Genomic DNA, 20,992 nt, shown 5'->3' with positions numbered 1-20,992 from the left:
CACTTTAACTATTTTTCACTCGGAAAAAAAAAATCGCGGATAATACAGATTGTGTCCTTAATGATAATTCATAAGAATAGTGTAAAAAATTAAGATTCCAAATAATTTAACTAGCTTTTATTTATTTTTTTAAATGAAAAAAAAAACATACAATCGATGCTTGAAAGAAATACAAAAAACAATACAATTCATAAAATGATTATAGCTCTTGATAATATCTATCGAGATGATAGATCTTGTCCAAAAATAAAATATAGTTTAGAGATGAACAGGCAAAATAATTTCCAATATTTAGATATAAAGATAGTGAATGGCATTTTAAATTTTTTTTATCCATAAAATAAAACTATTCATAAAATTTAAAACATAAGCATTATTTTTACTATATATTAAAACTTATGCTGAAATAAATATTATGCAATCAATACAAATTTTGACCCGAGGTAACATTTAAACTACATAATAATCTGCATCAAATAACTTTAATAACCATAAAATAATCAGCTGAACATTTGGAAATAATATAATCATTTAGGAGAGATTAATTGCTTAATATTATATGAAATTAAAATGCAGTCTTTAACTAAAATTTTTTTAAATATATGGCCTGGCTACTTTATGCCCAGGGGTGCCACTCTAAAAAAATTTGAAGACTTAACTTATTTTTTGACCCAATAATACTGTCTAGCGTTGTTTACCAAACTTTTAGAAATTTATAGCTCACAGACACCGAAATTCACCTTTTCTTGATAATAGCCTTAAATCAATCATTTGATTATTATCTCTAAAAATGTTTTTCTTTATTTTATGTTTTTTTAGCAAACAAAACGAAAATAACAGTTAACCTTGCATAATTTTTTACAACTATAACTGAACAACCTGAAAACGTTCATATCTTTATCTTTCGTTCCAGCACTACAATTTCTTTCTTTTTTTTAAAAAAAAATTCTTGATTTAACTTTGGCTAGCAAGACAATATGTTAGGGTGAGGGAAGCAAACTCGAGCAGATTTAGATTCAGCAATACTATAAATTTAATTACACAAGCAGATGAAGTTCAATCAATCCTATTTGTCAAGACTTTAAGAATAAGATTTAGAGAAGCTGACAAAAAGAAGACAAATTAAATTCTGATATCATTACCATATCATGTTTTCATTAAAATACATTATTTTTTAATTTTGATCAAAAATTTTTTTTAAAAAAAGAAAGAAAATTTAATTCAATTGATACAATTTATTAGCACATTGATTTTTCTCAAGTCTGATTTCAATCCCAAGGACTGATGAGTGGCACCCATATTTATGACATCTGGGGCATATACATCTATTTCCATTTACAAATTATTTAAATAACTAAATTATTAAATGTATGATTTTTTTAAAAGTTTTGGAGTATATGTTCATATTATGACATTTGCCATTAAAAAAATTGTTATCTTATTAATCATATCCCCTGTGGCAGTGTTTCCCAAACTTATGACTTTTGTGTCCGCTTTCTAAATTTTTCGTAATGCTGAGTACCACTAATAAAAAAAGGAATGATTTTTTTTACTATAAAAAAATTGCGCAGAAGACAAAAATCACAACTGGCTGTTGACACCACTAATTATTAACTGTTATCTCTGCAAAAAATAGCCAATAGAAAAATACGTAATCGTAAATTTTCATGGATAGCTCAGTTTTTAAATAAAATTATTTAAAATTTTCGTTAGTTGCAACATATTTCGCATAAGAATGCGTACCGCTGCTAAACTGTTCCCACTGAGGGTACGCGTACCACACTTTGGGAACACTGCCTCACAGTGATTCTCTCTATCATTGGCAGCACAATAATAGTCATTTATAACTTCTTCTGAATAATAAGAATATGTTGATTTATGCTTATCTGAGCTGAGAAGATTATTTTATACAATTTCATTTAACATGTTTAAAAAAAGAAAATTCTTTTCAATGGTTTAAGTTATCAATAATATGTTATGATGGAAAAAAATATTAAAAACATGAATAAGGATGAAAAGGATGTTAGCATAATCCCCTTGATGGCTGTTTAAAATAAAAGTATTAAATAGTTGTGTGAGATAAAAGTATTATGATATCCATATGACTTGATGATATCCATAATAATAAAATATCTAAATTCATAATAATAATACTTAGTTCCTTTTGCTCATCAATACAAGTTAGTTAGGAAAACGAAACCTAACAACTTTTTAATTTGTCCAGTAAAAGAGTGATTCAAATTTAATTACTCCATGCAATCTTTTTTATATTCTTTCATAGAAAATTTGCATTAAAAATAACAACAAAAATTCAAACTGTTAATCAGGCTGTAAATCTGCCACCGGATTACAAGTTAACAACGAGTTGTGAAGCAGGCAGTCAAAAAATAATGAAGAATAAACTTTTTGACCCGTGGTCAATATTTCCAAACCAGTGTGTCGGAAGTGGGTGTTTCGGGTTAGGTTAGTGTCAACGGTGAATACGGGGGGTAAGAATTAACTACAAGAATCAGGTTTTTCACTAGTATGAACAATGCTGTGTCTTAACAGATTACTGTTGCGTGAAAAAGTCTTATTACATATACAACAAGAATAAGGCTTCTCTCCAGTATGAACACGTAAGTGCTCAGTCAGACTACTGCTGTATGAAAAACTCTTATTACATAAGCTACACAGATAAGGCTTCTCCCCAGTGTGAACAAGACTGTGTCTAGACAGATTAAATTTTTGTGAAAAACTCTTATTACATAAACTACAAGAATAAGGTTTCTCACCAGTGTGAACACGATTGTGATGATCCAGATTGCTTTTTTTTAAAAAACTCTTATTACATAAACTGCAAGAATAAGGTTTCTCACCAGTGTGAACACAACTGTGTTTAGTTAGATGAGTTTTTTGTAAAAAACTCCTCCTACATAAACTACAAGAATAAGGTTTCTCACCAGTATGAACATAACTGTGTTGAGTAAGATTACTTTTGCGTGAAAAACTCTTATTACATATACTACAAGAATAAGGTTTCTCATCAGTGTGAACACGACTGTGTTCATTCAGATGACTTTGATGTGAAAAACTCTTATTACATAAGCTACACAGATAAGGTTTATCACCAGTGTGAACACGACTGTGTCTAGACAGATTAAATTTTTGTGAAAAACTCTTACTACATAAATTACAGGAATAAGGTTTCTCACCATTGTGAACATGATTGTGATCATCCAGATTGCTTTTTTTAAAAAAATTCTTATTACATATATTACAAGAATAAGGTTTCTCTCCAGTGTGAACACAACTGTGTTTAGTTAGGTGAGATTTTTGTAAAAAACTCTTATTGCATAAACTACAAGGATAAGGTTTCTCACCAGTATGCACATAACTGTGTTGAGTAAGATTACTTCTGTTTGAAAAACTTTTATTACATATAGTACAAGAATAAGGTTTCTCACCGGTGTGAACATGGCTGTGTTCATTCAGATGACTTCGATGTGCAAAACTCTTATTACATAAACTACATGAATAAGGTTTCTCCCCACTGTGAACACGACTGTGTTCATTCAGATGACTTGGATGTAAAAAACTCTTGTTACATAAACTACATGAATAAGGTTTCTCTCCAGAGTGAATACGACTGTGTTCATTCAGACGACTTCGAAGTGAAAAACTCTTATTGCATAAACTACATGAGTAAGGTTTCTCCCCAGTGTGAACACGATTGTGTACATTCAGACGACATTGATGTGAAAAGCTCTTGTTACATACACTACAAGAAAAAGGTTTCACGTCTGTGTGAACACTACTGTGTTTCATCATGTGATTAATATATGAAAAACTCTTGTTACATATACTACAAGAATGAGGCTTCACACCAGCATGAAAAGTACTATGCTTAGTCAGATCACGCTTGAATAAGAAAAACTCTTATAACATATACTACACACAAGAAAATTTTTTTCACTACTGTCGACACGACTGTATTCAGTCACTTAATTTTTTTGTAAAAAACACCAAATACATATATTACAAGAGTCAGATTTTTAACCAGCATGAGTCCGATTGTGGTCAGTTGGATGACTTTTCTATGAAAAACTCTAATTACATGTTTCACAAGAATAATTTTTCTGACCAAATTGAATGGTCATCGTATACTTAGTAACATTAGTAATTGTTCCAAGTCTAATATATATCACATTGAATAAAAATATGTGCCTTTACATAAAGTTGTTGTATATAATTATTATTAAATATGTCACTGAAATGTAATAATTGCTTCTGCTTCAAATGCTAAGTTTATCAGAACAATTCAATTCAATTTGAATAAAAATTAATATATATTTTATAAAAAAAATATGATTTTCTGAATAAGAAGGAAAGAAGCTGAGTCTGATTTTATATCTAATATTGTTATGGAGAGAATAAAGAAAAGGCAAAATAAATATTTAAATTATTAATAATACTTAAAATTCATAATAGGAGTATCATTTAAAATGTTTGAATGTAATCGATATTTTATTCTTGGTAAATGATCAAACCTGTTTAGTTGATTTAGTGCAGCATTAAAAATAAATTTTAACGCTGTAATTATGGTTATATATGCCTAGTCGCGAGTACAAGGAAATTCCAAATAATATATGCAATGACAATGTCCGTCTCTAGATTTATAATAAAGATTTCCTAATGTAAAAAGATAAATGCGCCATATGAACAAGATCTGTAACAGGTAAACAGCTTATAGAAATTACGCTTTGGCATTATTTTTCTTCATTCATTGTCAATGTCTTTTCGATAAACATTGTGAAAGCATCCTAGTGCAAACAAATTAAAATCAATGAATATATTTCACACACATTAAATCAAGAATTGTTATATTCAAGCAAGTATTGCTATATAACATGATGCACAAATTTCGAGCACATTTTTCCTCTTTAGGATTTCCTAATACATTTATATCTAAGCTCGGACTGTTTAGATTGAAGGATTGACACCATCAAGAGTGCAGTGTAATGAGACGAGATCATTGCTTAAGCTTATAGCTTTCTATTTGCATTAATATGGCCTTGGGTGAAGCTAGATTGGCGAAATAGGCTGTAGGTGGCGAAGAGCAGAACTCTCTACCTATGGCAACGTTTCACATGCTTTCCCCTGTAGCGTGTGGAGTAAAAGAGTGTGGACAAGGGAGAAACGATTCCTGATTGGTGGAAAGAAAAACTTTACCGCCGGAGGCGAGTGTGGAAATTTCGCCATTGGAATTACACGGAGTGAAAATTATCTGCCTCAAAAAATTTATGTTCTGCAGTAATAAAGGCATGTTATAAGTTCATTACATGGATCCTAAAGCGGTAGGATATCCAGCTCGCGCTTAAAAAACGGAAGCAGATCTTNAGTGAAAAAATAAACTAAAACGTTGACTGACGATCTCATATGAACTTTGTCGCTGTTTTAGATGAACACTCAAGGTATCGATTATTGGGAGAAAGGTTTCTACGTTGAATCGCTCTTTTCCATTCAATTGGACTGATGGCGCAGAGCCATCAAAAAAACTCTGCCGTGAGCTTCTACGTCTTGTTCTTTGAGATAGATCCTTGTAGTCAGATTCTGGGTTATTTTCTTTGGCAGATGATTCGAAGTTATCAAATTTATCCCTGAGGTTAGTAATAAAATCATAAAGTGAAGTCAACAAATTGGTTGCAACGTCCAGTGTTATTGTTTCTTTCTGAAGATAATTACTTGTTTTGTCTATTCTTTCCAATATAGTGCTCCAGATTTCCGTCAGTATAATAAATTCTAGATTTCCCATTTTTCTAGACAGACTAAGGGCTTCGTCTCTTGTTTCTCGTGCCTGTTCAGTATCGTTTGCGATGGTGATTAAAGCTTCTAATATTCTTTTATAACCCCCATGCAAAGCACTTACTGCATCAGCTCGGGCTGACCATCTGGTTTGTGAAAGACTCTTAACAACTTTTTTTGAACCTAAATGTTCTGTTAACATATTCCATCTGTGGGTAGAGCCCGAAAAAAAGTTGTACACTTTCTGAACTATTTCAAAAAACTGTGATGCCTCCGGTACACACCCAGCAGCATGGACACCTACCAAGTTTAGTGAATGTCCTGCACATGGTATAAAGGTGGCAAATTCACATTTTTCCTTGATTCTTGTTTGTAGACCACTATACTTTCCCGACATATTTGAAGCATTGTCGTAGCTTTGTCCTCTGCAATCTTTTATGGGAATATCATGTATCTCTAAAAAATTTAAGATGGTCTCCGCTAAATACTTAGATTTATGTTCTTTAATAGGTATAAATTTCAAAAACCTTTCAACAGGAACACAGTCTTTTACGTATCGAATGATGAAAGTTAGCTGGTCAATATGAGACAGATCGGGCGTACTGTCAACGCTTATGGAAAAATATTTTGCTGATTTAACTTCATTTATAATTTTTTTTAGAACCTGTTTTCCCATTACTTCAATAAACTCATTACAGATATTTGCTGATAAATAAGAAATGTTACCCTTTCCAGGATTCCCAAATTTTTTTAAGTGATCTGCAAGAAATGGATCAAATTCACTCAATAATTCCACACAACCCAAATAATTTCCATTGTTTGGAGATCCTAGGATTTCATTGTCGCCGCGAAATGGAAGCCCTCTCGATGCCAAAAATTTTACAACAGCTACAATCCGTTTAAGTACGTTTCTCCAGTAATCCACTTCCTTTTGATGTTGAGATAATAAGTCTATATCTACTCTACCAACCGCTTTACTTCGTGCCAGATAAGTCATCATAGATTGCTTATGCGCTGGGCTATTTTCATGTGTTAAAATTATGTGATTAATATGCTTCCAATCATTACATCCATTCCGAGAGCAAAGATTAACATCAGTTGGGTTAAATAAGCAGCATGAAAAACAAAATACAGAGCATTTGGAAGGCGAATACAGCAACCATTTTCTTTCGACGCTTTCATTGTTCTTTAATTTGCGAATAAATAATGCTTTGTTGAAATATCTCGTTACTAATTTATTACCATCTTTGTATGTTCTGGATGCCTCGGAAAAGTCAGAATCTTTATTTTGAAAATATACTGGTCCCTTACGAATTAAAATTTCGCGATTTATTTCAACAAACTTTTCGTGAAAATAATCGGCGGGATCGTGCGATATTAATTCTTCTGTGTTGGAAAACTGCTGTTCAATTGACACAGTTGGAGTTGTCGGTTTTAGTGAAGTCACTGAAGTCGTTGCACTTTCGTCGTAGGAATAGTCGCTTTCTGATTCAATCTCTTTTTCAAAATTGGAACATGAAGGTTTAGAAATTCCCGCAATTTGTAATTGAGCTGAGTCATCATGTGGAACATTTATGAGTTGATTGCTACTTACAGAAGTTTCTCCAGTAGTAGTAGTAAAATATGATGTTAATTTTGGTAACTTTTCAATTACTTCTTTCTGATGTAGAGCTTTTTTCCTTTTTTCAGATCCACTAGGATATGACCGTTTCGACATTTTATATTATAATTCACTATTTAATTAATTTTATAACGAAAATATTCGCTAACACAAAACAGACAAAACGACGATTTAATCAAACAATACTATTTTTTTTATCAGAGCTCGAGCACAGTCAGTAACAAACTAACAACTACAAACAAAACAAACGCCACAACATCGCAGACAAATACTTGAAGGGAATTCCCGTTCGTCAAGTCAAACGACGATCGGGAATCGGGAATTCCCCTTTTTTGTCTTTGGTATTACGAATGACGTTCGAATAGGTTTCTTTAAGACATAAACCACACCGCATCAAATAATTCTTTTTTTAATTTAATAATTTTTTTTTAAATTGTATTCTTATACTTACATATAGGTATTTAAATTAACCTAAACATACTAATATCGGAAAAACTCATTTTTGAGAGAGAGTGGAGTATTATACCCTGTTTATTTATTAGTTTGATCTTTCTTTTTGACAGATGTCAAATCTGAAATCGATATAACTTTGCAACGACGAACAATATCTTCTTATTTTAATAATATTAAAAATTGATAATAATCATAAGAATAGACACACAACATAAAAGTACCTGTTAAGGACTCAAGCATTTTCCGAAAGTCTTAAGTGGTTTTTATTGCTTCGAGGTAAAATTTAAATAGAAAAACTGAAAACAATGGTTTCTTACCTACCCAATGTTTTTATGTCTAGTGCAATAAAATTGATTGACGAATGAATTTATTTATTTTGAATAGTTTAAAACATACATACAGCCACATATTTAGCCAACACATTTTTTACACCAATAGATATTTTCTGTTTCCCATCACTGACCCATCTGTCAAAAAGTTCAAGCTATGTTGTACAAGGTATAGCTATCCGCATGCGGCAAACTAAAGCTAATATAATAAGCGTAGGTATTGTAGTAAGTCATTATCATCAGATTTTTCAAAATTAATGTTTTTCGGTAATAATGTATCGGTTATCATTTGGTAATCTGGCAGGAACTAGGGGGCCCCATTCGATCGCGGGGCCCTGGGCACGTGCCCATAGTGCCCAGTGGGGAAGAGGGGCCTGAAGATCAAACACGGAACTTTACAAAGCATCTAAAGAACCTGATGGCATTAAATTTACCAAAATTTAAAGGATTAAATGGGCAGGCCAAATTGTGAGAATGGAGGATAGCAGAACAACCAAAAAAGTCTTCAGTGCCAGGCCAAGAGGTACAAGAAAAAGAGGACGACCAAACCTAAGATTTTTAGACTGCCTTGAAAAGGCTTAAAGATAATAAAACTGGAGAACCTTGGCTAAGGGAAGAATGCCTTGGCATAGGCTTGTTGAGAAGGCCAGGGCCCATTCTGGGCTGTCGTGCCAATGGGAAGAAGAGGAAAGAATAGCAATACGGAAATCTGAAAAATTATTTTTATTAAATAAAATGGAAAATATCGTAGTACACATTTCCATTGGCGATCGAAATGGGCTGCAGGTGGCATAGAACAGAACTCTGTACCTATGGCAATACTTCACATGCTTTCCCCATTAGCGTGTGGAGAGTCATAGAGGAGGGATGTACGTTAGTTTCTCTCTTGATTTTCATATATATTAAAATCTTTTAAGTAGGAAAACTATATGGAACTGAAAACTACACTAAACATAGTTCTAAAGAAAAACATCACAGAAATTTTTAAAAACATTTTCATTAAATGAAGAGGAAAAATATTAAGAAAAGGGAAAATATTGTAGAGCATTCATACTGAACTGAAAAGGAGGAGAATGGCCAAAGGCATGAAACCGATCTCTTCCCAAATGGCGTATTCGAGTGTTGCGATCGTCATTAGGATGGTTGAGTGTATATTGGCGATCGTAGGTGGCGACTAGCAGTACTGTCTATCTATAGGCGATCGCAACGTTCGAATGCGCCATCTGGGGAGAAAACCGGTTCCATGCTTTTGACCCTTCCATCTTCCTTTTATGAGGTTGTACTATGATATTTTACCCTTCTTGAATACTTTTCGTGTTTAATTGCTAAAGATATTTTTTAAAATTTCCAAAACGCTTCCTTTTAAAACTAGGTCTAATGTAGTTTTCAGTTCCATATAGTTTCCTCACTTAAAAGATTTTAATTTATTTGAATATGAAGACAGAAACTAAAGAACTTCCTTCTCCTATGACTTTTCATACGCTAGGCGTAAAAGCATGTGAAGTGTTGCCATAGGTAGAGTGTTCTGCTCTACGCCACCTTTAGCTCATTTCGATCTTCAATGGTTGTTATTTTATAAGTTACAAGTAAAGATTTCAGGTAAAAAGTGATTCTGATTACCTACAATCACAACAGGATGCAATAACTGGTATATGGTTAGAAGTGACCATAGATATAAAGGCAGAAAGATCAATCACTCGACCAAACGGACGTCACGGTGAACGTTGGCATCACTGGTCTAGTAGCTAGTTTTTATTCTATATCAACGCCCTCTAGGGAACTGCGGTGTTTCTTTATTGCAGTTGTTTCGTTATAGCAGCTGTCCATAATTTGATCTTTTTTTATAGGTTGTAATGATTAATAATAATTGATAACATTCAGTCTCTTTGCCAGAAAAATCTGAAACTCGCAAATTTTATGACACATTTTTTTAGAGATTAATAATTCGTAAATTTTAAAATTAAAAAAACAAAACAAACTAATATGTTCTTAAAATTTAATTCTTTATATCATTCTGAAACTCAAATATTTGAAATAAAATAAAATGCAATTTATGTACTTACAAAAAACAAATAAAATAAAGAACATTTTAGTAAACTTTCCAGGCTAGTCAAACATTAAATTTCGTATAACGCACAAGAAATTGGAAAATGATAATACATAATTGCTGAGATATAGTCTCATTATTGCCTGTTAGTTTGCTAGTAAAGCGTTTTCTTGGTTTTCAAGGAGAGAATGCAGGAAAGAAATTATCAATAAAAATAAAATTTTAATAAAAGGAAAAAACAATATACGATAAGAAATAGTCCACTACATAAAAATATAAGTGTACTTAAAAATATACTAAAAGTTTTGAAGAGAACCAGAGAGTTAGAACAAAATCTGAGCACATCTTAGTAAAAGCTTTTTGACTGTAATGACGATAAAATGTTTCATTTGACAGTTAGAACAACTCTTAGAACACCCTCTATTCACTGGTTACATCTTATTTTAATCCTAAAAAGGCACCCCCAAAATTCTAGGAAAATGTCCCGATGAAGCATTTATAAACAGATTCAAACAAACAAATTATCTTTCCCTACTTCCAGTAGATAGCCGGCATAGATATTTCACACACCTTCAAAAAATATTTTTAAGCACTTCAAACAAATATAATTAGGCAGGGTAGGAAAGTTTTTGACAATTGACGGTTTTATCTTGTTTGAACCGTTACGTCAAAAAAAAAGAAAAAAAACTCTTTTGGTATTGTTTTGGACAATTGTCAAAAATCATGAAGTTTTGAATCACGTTAAACGAATGGCGTTTTCATATTATGGACTGACAATACGCCGATATAGATTCAGGTTGAATTAATTATGGAAACGTTGAATAGAACAATCTGAACTGAGTCTTTTTTGCATAATTCGAAGCGATAATCAACATAGTAAGGGAAAAATCTCATTTCGAAAAAGGTAAAATTAAGCAATTTTGAAAAACAAACAATGAAAAAAAAAAAAAACACCTTTAAGGGCTTTCAAAAAACGAAAATAAGCACATTTTAAAACGCTACGCACCCTGTGAAGTAAACAACAGGGACATACTGGGTATCGTCCAGAGTATTACTTGTGAGGGAAGAACAAATATTAAAAAAAAATTTTTTTTAAACAAGGAAGAGCCTTATATCGATGCTATAGAATGGTTTTTAAAGTGTTGTTTTCTACCTAATGAAATCAACACAAGAAACAATTTTTTAAACTAAAATATAAATAGTGTGAGAAAATATTTCCAATTACAATAGGGGGGGGGTGTTTGAACCACTTCTCTCATAGTGCGGCTTTGAAGAAAAGTCCTCCAGACTAAAAGTCTGGGGCTGTCTGCTGCTATGGTAACGAGTAAGAGCACATTTCTAATGGGGGTCCAATGGAGGAATGAAGGTGTCGATTGGTTTAATCTCGCTGACCTATGTCAAGTTCAAGACAAAAGTATTTGCCCCACGCCCCTATTCGAAGTGACTTTTCCTCGTAACCATGGTACCCGCCACGACGTGAGACTGATGTCTGGAGGAGTTCTCACGAAAGCCGCACTATACCTACGTCATTGCAGCAGTCGAATAAATGTGTTTCTGAAAAAGAGGGGTATTTATATTTCGATGTCTCCGAGTCATTAGCGTAAAATAGCAGTCTTCATTGAGTGTTGTTACATGTCTAAGCCCTTGCCCTGATCTTCCAGTCTCCAAAAAATAGTTCCAGATCCTGAAAATCACACTTTGTAAAATTCCAGTGGCTTTTGCTACTTCAGCTTGTGTGTTTGGTCACCCTCTAACAGGCTAACAACTCTTCAAGCTTCCGATTCGGTTAAATGATTTCGAAGAAAGTGCTTACTGAATGTCGATCATTCCTTTCAGCTTTGTCTTACATGAAAAACAAATCAAATTAGCTGCCGCTAAAGCGTAGTCTTAAAATGAAAAAAAAAAAAAAAAAAAAACAATCAATGCTTGAAAGAAATATAAAAAAAAGAATATAATTCATAAAATAATTACAGATCTTGATAATATCTATCAAAATGATAGATCTTGCACAAAAATAAAATATAGTTTAGAGATGAACAAGCAAAATAATTTACAATATTTAAATAACGAATGGCATTTTAAATTTTTTTTAATACATAAAATAAAACTATTCATAGAATTAAAAACATAAACATTATTTTTAATATAGATTAAAACTTATGATGAAATAAATATTATGTAATCAATACAAATCTTGACCTGAGGTGACATTTAAACTACGTAATAATCTGCATCAAATAACCATAAAATAATCAGCTGAACATTTGGAAATAATAGAATCATTTGGGAGAGATTAATTGCTTAATACTATATGAAATTAAATGCTGTCTTTAAATTAAAATTTTTTTAAATATATGGCCTGGCTACTTTATGATGAGAGGTGCCACTCTAAAAAAATGTCAAGACTTAACTTATTTTTTGACCGTATAATACTGATTTAAGCCGTAGACTAAAGACGACGAAAACAAAACAATGTATCGATATAAGACGCACAAGGATCTTCCTGCAACTGATACCGACTCGCGCTGTGGAAGACGATGTTCATTTCGTTATGTTGAAATGGCCTTGAATGATGAGTGGTAGAATCAGAACCATAGTTTTGAGAATATATATAGTGAACTCGCATGCTCGCCTCATAGTTTTCCTTTGTCGTGACTTGATATCGTTTCTTGTAGATTATTTTCAGTGGGACTCACGGCCGTCGTAACCTTGTTTTGAACGTAATCTATCATTGAAAAGAATATATAAAGAAGTGTTTCTATAAAACTTCTAATAATTTAAGTGGGTTTTTATTACTGATTTTAAATTTATAAATCTTTAGTTGTTTTAACTTTTATAAATAAAATTATAACAAAACTTATTTTTCCTCTTTTGGATTTGGGCATAAGTCAATCAACTTTGTTTATTCAAAAAAATTAGTTCGAGACTTCTTTTTTTTTTTTAATCATTTAGCACTTCGTTTGTTTACAGAGTATAATCGTGTTTTTTAATTTTCTTTCAATATTGTCAGTTAAATATATTATCGAATATCATAATTCTTTTGTTTTTATTTTTAAGAAATTAAACCTTACTTTGTTTTTTCGTTCAGAATTCGGTAATTATTCAATTTAACTTAATTATTTATGTGAAATAATAATGATAAAATATAGTGTTGATTTAAAAGCGTTTTTTTTTTAAAAATTTATTTAGCACTTTGTTTTAATCATACAAATAATTTTTAACGAACTTATTTTTTAAATTTTCTTTCTATATTGTTAGGTAAATATATTGATAAATTTCAATTTTACTTATTATTTATTTTTAAACTAAGAAATCTTTCATTATTTGCACGATCATTTTTAGAAAATGGAAAATAATATATCTTTCTTAAGCAAAACATAATTTGATTTAAACAATCTGAGTATGGAGTTTTGATAGAAATCTGACTTTCTGTGCCTTACAAGTAAATGAAATTCAAAAATACTATACCGCGATACATTGCTATATCGCGACACAAAACTGACGATGCATCACGATATAAAATTTCTTATATCGCCCAGTCCTAGTTGTGTGTAATAAAAGTATGATGATATCCATAATAACAAAATATCTAAATTTATAATAATAATACTTTGATACTTTTGCTCTTTAATAAAAGTCAGTTAGGAAAACGAAAGCTAACAACTTTTCATTTGTTCAGTAAAAGAGCGATTCAAATTTAATTACTCGATGCAATCTTTTTTTTATTCCTTCATAGAAAATTTGTATTAAATATAGCAATGAAAATTGAATACAAACTGTTTATCAGGCTGTAAATCTACCACCGGATAACAAGAAACTCCCAGTTGTGAAACAGGCAGTCCAAAAATAATGAAGAATACACTTTTTTACTCGTGGTCAATATTTCCAAACCAGGGTGTTGGAACTGGGTGTATCGTGTTAGGTCAGTGTCAACAGTGAATACAGGGGTAAGAATTAACTACAAGAATCAGGTTTCTCACTAGTATGAACAATGCTGTGTCTCGTCAGTTGACTGTTTTGTGAAAAATTCTTATTACATATACAACAAGAATAAGGCTTCTCTCCAGTATGAATACGAAGGTGCGCTGCCAGATTACTGTTGCATGAAAAACTCTTATTACATATACTACACAGATATGGTTTCTCACCAGTGTGAACAGGACTGTGTCTAGCCAGAAGACCTTTTTCTGAAAAACTCTTATTACATAAACTACAAGAATAAGGTTTCTTACCAGTGTGAATACGAAAGTGCACGGTCAGATTACTTTTGTGTGAAAAACTCTTTGTACATATACTACAAGAATAAGGTTTCTCCCTAGTATGAACACGAAAGTGCACAGTCAGCTGCCTTTTTTGTGAAAAACTCTTTGTACATATACTACAAGAATATGGTTTCTCGCCAGTATGAACACGATTGTGATTATCCAGATTGCTTTTTTTAAAAAAGCTCTTATTACATAAACTACAAGAATATGGTTTCTCACCAGTGTGAACAGGACTGTGTTTAGTCAGCTGACTTCTGCTGGAAAAACTTTCATTACTTAAACTTCAAGAACAAGGTTTCTCACCAGTGTGAACAGGACTGTGTTTAGTCAGTTGACTTCTGCTTGAAAAACACTTATCACATATATTACAAGAATAAGGTTTCTCTCTAGTATGAACACGAAAGTGCACAGTCAGCTGACTTTTTTGTGAAAAACTCTTTGTACATATACTACAAGAATAAGGTTTCTCTCTAGTATGAACACGAAAGTGCACAGTCAGCTGCCTTTTTCGTGAAAAACTCTTTGTACATATACTACAAGAATAAGGTTTCTCGCCAGTATGAACACGATTGTGATCATCCAGATTGCTTTTGTTAAAAAAATTCTTATTACATATACTACAAGAATAAGGTTTCTCTCCAGCATGAATACGAAGGTGCGCTGCCAGATTACTATTGCGTGAAAAACTCTTTGTACACATACTACAAGGATAAGGTTTCTCTCCAGTATGAGCACGATTGTGATGATCCAGATTGCTTTTGTTCAAAAAACTCTTATTACACAAACCACAAGAATAAGGTTTCTCACCAGTATGAACATAACTGTGCTGAGTAAGACCACTTCTGTTTGAAAAACTCTTATTACATAAACTACAAGAATAAGGTTTCTCACCAGTGTGAACACGAATGTGTTCTTTCAGATTACTTCCAAGAAAAAAATTCTTATTACATATATTGCAAGAATAAGGTTTCTCACCAGTATGAACATGACTGTGTCTAGTTAGATGAGTTTTTCGTGAAAAACTCTTTTTACATAAACTACAAGAATAAGGTTTCTCATCAGTGTGATCACAACGGTGTTCAGTTAGCTGAGTTTTTCGTGAAAAACTCTTTTTACACAAACCACAAGAATAAGGTTTCTCACCAGTATGAACATAACTGTGCTGAGTAAGACTACTTCTGTTTGTAAAACTCTTATTACATATACTACAAGAATAAGGATTCTCTCCAGAGTGAATACGACTGTGTTCATTCAGACGACTTCGAAGTAAAAAACTCTTATTACATAAACTACATGAATAAGGTTTCTCCCCAGTATGAACACGATAGTGTACATTCAGACGACATTGATGTGAAAAGCTCTTGTTACATATACTACAAGAAAAAGGTTTCTCACCAGTGTGAACACTACTGTGTTCCATCATGTGATTAATATATGAAAAACTCTTGTTACATATACTACAAGAATGAGGCTTCCCACCAGGATGAAAAGAACTATGCTTAGTCAGATCACTCTTGAATAAGAAAAACTCTTATTACATTATACTACACACAAGAAAAATGTTTTTCACTGATATCGACACAACTGTATTCAGTCACTTTATTTTTTTGTGAAAAACTCCTAATACATTCATTACAAAAGTCAGATTTTTAACCAGCAAGAGTTTGATTGTGGTCAGTTTGATAACTTTTCTATGAAAAACTCTGAATACATGTTTCACAAAAATAAGTTTTCTCACCAACTTGAATGGTCAATATATACTTAGTAATATTAGTATTTGTACCAAGTCTCATATATCACCTTGTTTAAAAATATGTGCCTTTACATAAAGTTGTTGTAGATAATTAATATTAAAAATATCACTGAAATGTAATAATTGCTTCTGCTTCAAATGCTAAGTTTATCAGAACAATTCAATTAAATTTTAATAAAAATTAACATATAAATTTCATAAAAATTATGATTTTCTGAATAATAAGAAAAGAAGTTGAGACTGATTTTACATCTAATATTGCTATGGAGAGAATAAAGAAAAGGCAACAGAAATATTTAAATTATTAATAAAACTATAAAAGGATAATCATAATAGGAGTATCATTTAAAATGTTTGAAAGTAATCTATATTTTATTTTTGGTAAATGATCAAACCTGCTTAGTTTATTAAAGCTGTAATTACGGTTATATATGCCTAGTCACGAGTACAAGGATATTCTAAATAATATTTGCAATGACAATGTCCGTCTCGAAATTTATAATGAAGATTTCCTAATGTATAAAGATAATTGTGCCACATGAACTACATCTGTAACAAGTAAACACTTAATAGAAATAACGCCTTTGCATTATTTTTGTTCATTCACTGCCGATGTCTTTTCGATTAACATTGTGTAAGTATCTTAGTGGAAATGAACTAAAATCAATGAATATATTTCACACATATTGAAGCAAGAATTGCTATATAACATGATACACACTTTTTATGTACATTTTACCTGAATCGGATTTTCTAACACATTTATATATCTCCGCTTGGATGGTTCAGGTCTCAGGTTAATGAACGGGAGTAGTATAGTGAGACGAGATCTTTGCGTAAGCTTACAGCTTTCTATGATCATTAATAAAGCTTTGGGTGAATTGTAGTTCTAGTTCATTTACGTCACACTAGAGCTGTACAATGGGTTATTGGCGACGGTCTGGAAAACATGCCAGAGAATGATCCGAAGACATTCCATCACAATTTTGAACCTCTGCAGAGGGGATGGCTCTCCTCTTCGGTAGCCCGACGACTTGCATGCGAAGTCGAGCACTTTATGGTAGAACAGTTTAACGAGGACTAATACCGCTCACCCTCGTACCCTACGCAGACTGATCGAAGACATCACCGACCCACGCAGTGACCGTAGCTAGTGATGATTGACTTCGGTGATCTGCTGAGAACCGTGTCTTAACGATCAGTCCCCTGCGGGACAGGCTTTGGGTGAAGCTAGGCAGCAGATACGATACGATGGATGGTTGAGTGTATATTGGCGATCGAAAGCGGCGATAGCAACTCTCGAATACGCCATCTGGAAAGAAGACCGGTTTCATACTTTTGGCCCTTTCCTCTCCTCCTCTTTCATTTGTATAGGAATGTACTGCAATATTTCTTCCTTTTTTTTAAACAGTTTTCGTATTTAATTGCTAAGGATATTTTTTAATTTTTCCTAGACGCTTTCTTTTAGAACAGGGCTGTCCAACTGGCGGCCCGTTATCACATATTGTGGGGCCCGCCAACTTCTTATTTAGGCTGATTGGCCTCAGTTTTCCCATTAAAATGTAAGCAAATTGTTTTATAATCCCTCTGTTCCATTGTTTTAGAATTAATAATTCAACTATTAATTGTTATTGTATAAGAGGTAAGGGTTTATTGTTTAACTTTTTCAAACTGCGGCCAGCCAGGTGATCAGTGACCGGAATTCTGGCCCGCGGGCTCTTTGCAATCGGACAGCCCTGTTTAAGAACTATATCTAATGTTGTTTTCAGTTCCATATAGTTTCTTCACTTATAAGATTTTAATCTATCTGAAAATGAAAACAGAAACTAAGGTACTTCCATCTTCTATGACTCTTCACAAGCTGTTGGTGAAAGTGAAGTGCATGGATAGCCTGGTCGGTAGGGCACTAGGCCCATGTCCGAGAATTCAAACCCCGCCGACCGAAGACTCCCTTTGCAGTTGGTGTCTGATGCACCTTAAAATTCTGAAGAGTCGCAAAGTCCTCCATGTTCCCATGACAAATCAAAACCTCTTGGGGTATTGGTTTGGAGATCGATCATTCTCTGATTCAGGCCAAAATTACGATCTGTGGATGAATGAATGGATGTATGATGTGGCAAAAGTCGAATTCTTGTCCATTGCGGGGAGGGAAGTTACAGACTATGTTAACCGTCATCTATGAAAAGGTACCCCATCATAGAGTAGAGGTAACATGTCTTGTATACTAGTGAATTGTAATTTTGTAGAGGTACACCATAGATGGCGCCCGGAAAAAAAAAAAGAATCGCACACTCTGCCTTAAATTTGCTCGGTTTCACCAAGCAGGGTTGCCAACATGGCATTAGAACCAACTAGCATGTGAACTGTTGCCATAGGAAGAGAGCTCCGCTATACGTCACCTGTAGCCCATTTTGATCGCTAATGACACAGAGATGGGCATTTGTCATTCAAAATAATGAACAATCATTCGAAATCTTCTTGAATAAAGATTTATTCATTAGTCAGAAATATTTTGAATGAATCATTTAATATTTTCAATTACTATTCTTTATTCTTAGTCAAAAATCAGAGCCTGATAAAGGCAGGGGAGTAAGGGGCATCTGCCCCGGGGCCCCATATCGAATAGAAAATATATTTTAGGTTTTCTTCTTTAATAAACTTTTTTTTAAAACAAAATATATGGACAGTGTTAAATCCATCAGTTTTATGTTAGTTTCTTCATTTATCTATATAGTATGAACGGTAAAAATCTAAATTTCGTAAATCTACGGCTTTTTAGGGCGGAATTCAGCCAAATTTTCGCAATGATGATGGACAAACTTGGCCAATGAAATGCCTGTATTTTTGCACATCGCAAAATGTGATATGTTTTCAAAAAATAAGGGTTTCTGATTGGCTTAATTGGGCCATCGTCATTGCGAAAATTTAGCTTAATTCCACCCTAATGTCAGCAAGGATATGAATTTTTCGCAGCTAGGTGACAAAGTTAACAATCAGAAAACTACATTCGGCATGATGAACATAGAATTGTTAGAAAATCAATAAAATGAACAGAACGATAATTCCTCTGACCATTGGAGGAAGGGGGACTTACTATTTTATGTTCTATTCAAATTTCTTGCTATAAGGAGGCGAAATATTTCAATACCACCATTAAGTTTGGTTCTTCATTACTGAAGTAGTGAAGCAGAGGAGGGGACGGGGAAAGAAGTTTTTGTCCCGGTCACCAATTTGGCTAAGTTGGGCTCTATCAAGAATAACTGAATAATTTCACTGCTCAACAGAAATGGGCATGGAATGCTCTAATTGATTACGAATATAACAACTTCAAATAAAACGTACATGGTAATAATCTACTTGAAATTATTTATTAGAAGTTACAAGTAAAGATCAAAAGTGATTATGATTACCTGTAATCACAAAGAAGATGCGATAGCTGGTATATGATTACAAGTGACCGAAATCCTTTACTTAATACAATCAATGTAATCAATATGTACGATTATAAGTAGTAGTCATTTTTGCCAGAAAACATAAAGTAACGAATAATTTTAAATTCAGTTACTGCGCGAAAACATAAATATGTTGAACATACATGATCATGTTTATATATATAATACTTTTGTTCATACAATGTACTTGCGCATGCTCTATGTAATAGCAATTTATATTACGTTAGTTAGCTCATGTTCGATATTCTCCCGATGCCCCCAGTTGGGGCGTGGTTAAATTAAATTTATTTCAACAAAAAAACGAAAAAGCTTGCATTTAAATGTAACATCAGTGTTCAATATTACTCCTTATAAAGTATGGAGACTTTTGTTACTTTTCTGTTTTAAATTGAACAAAAAATGAAGCTAGTATATGTTCTAATCATCTCTTGGATACCTTGCTAAGAATTTCACAGCCAAAAATTTTACTATTGTAAGTCTTTTGACACGAATTTATAACTATAAGCTTTATTTAACGCACAATTCCCTAAAAAAAAAAAAATCTAAGGGGCAAATAAATTTCTAAGGGGCAGTAAAATATTATTGATATTTCAACTTATATGCAAAGAAACTAAAGTAGGTTTAGAATTTTAGGAAAAAACGAATGTTACATATATCTCCCATCTCTTTAACTCATTCTATTGCTTTGTAATAAGGTAAGACGTATTTCGAAAACTTTTNTTTTTTTAAACAATTATGAGACTGTTTTTAATGATTAAAAAATACCGAAATATATTTTTGCTTGTAACTAGAGCGTCAGAAAAAATACTTAAAAGGGACACCGGTGTCCATTCTACTTCAAAGGGTTAAAGTACGCACGCAATAATGCGTTTTATTGTATCACCAGCGCTGAACAGCCAAACCAATTTTGCGTTTGCAAATACCTATGTTCAACTCCGTAGGCTTCTAATTTTGAACCAAAAGCAGAAGACAAGGAAACTCCTGTTCAAGTATTGGGCTACACGAAAGCGAAAACCACGAAAACCTCCCACGGTTAGCCTGATGGCAAGGGGACTCTTACGGATGATCTGTCAACCACTTAGGATATTTTACGTCAGCACTGAGGCAGAATTCGTATCGGATGACAAGTTTGTTAACATACTGTTATTTAATCAGTTTTACGCATTTCAAATTCTGAGTTCATTAGGAGTATTGCATTTCATTAGGAGTTTAAAACTCCCATTCTTTTAAAATCATAAATTCTAATCATGAAAAAAAATATTCCATTGAAATTCCAATATAAGTCTAA

General features: G+C 32.7%; 1 pseudogene; it reads right to left on the bottom strand.

Annotated features, from left to right (window-relative positions):
* Positions 1–102: 102 nt before the first annotated feature.
* Positions 103–17,270, bottom strand: LOC122268284 (zinc finger protein 850-like; annotated as a pseudogene).
* Between the last annotated feature and the right edge of the window lie 3,722 nt (positions 17,271–20,992).

The sequence above is a fragment of the Parasteatoda tepidariorum genome, chromosome 6 (assembly GCF_043381705.1).
Source record: "Parasteatoda tepidariorum isolate YZ-2023 chromosome 6, CAS_Ptep_4.0, whole genome shotgun sequence".
In the NCBI taxonomy this organism is placed as follows: Eukaryota; Metazoa; Arthropoda; class Arachnida; order Araneae; family Theridiidae; genus Parasteatoda; species Parasteatoda tepidariorum.
Note: the sequence above shows the minus strand (reverse complement) of the source record. Positions and strands in the feature narration are given on the sequence as shown.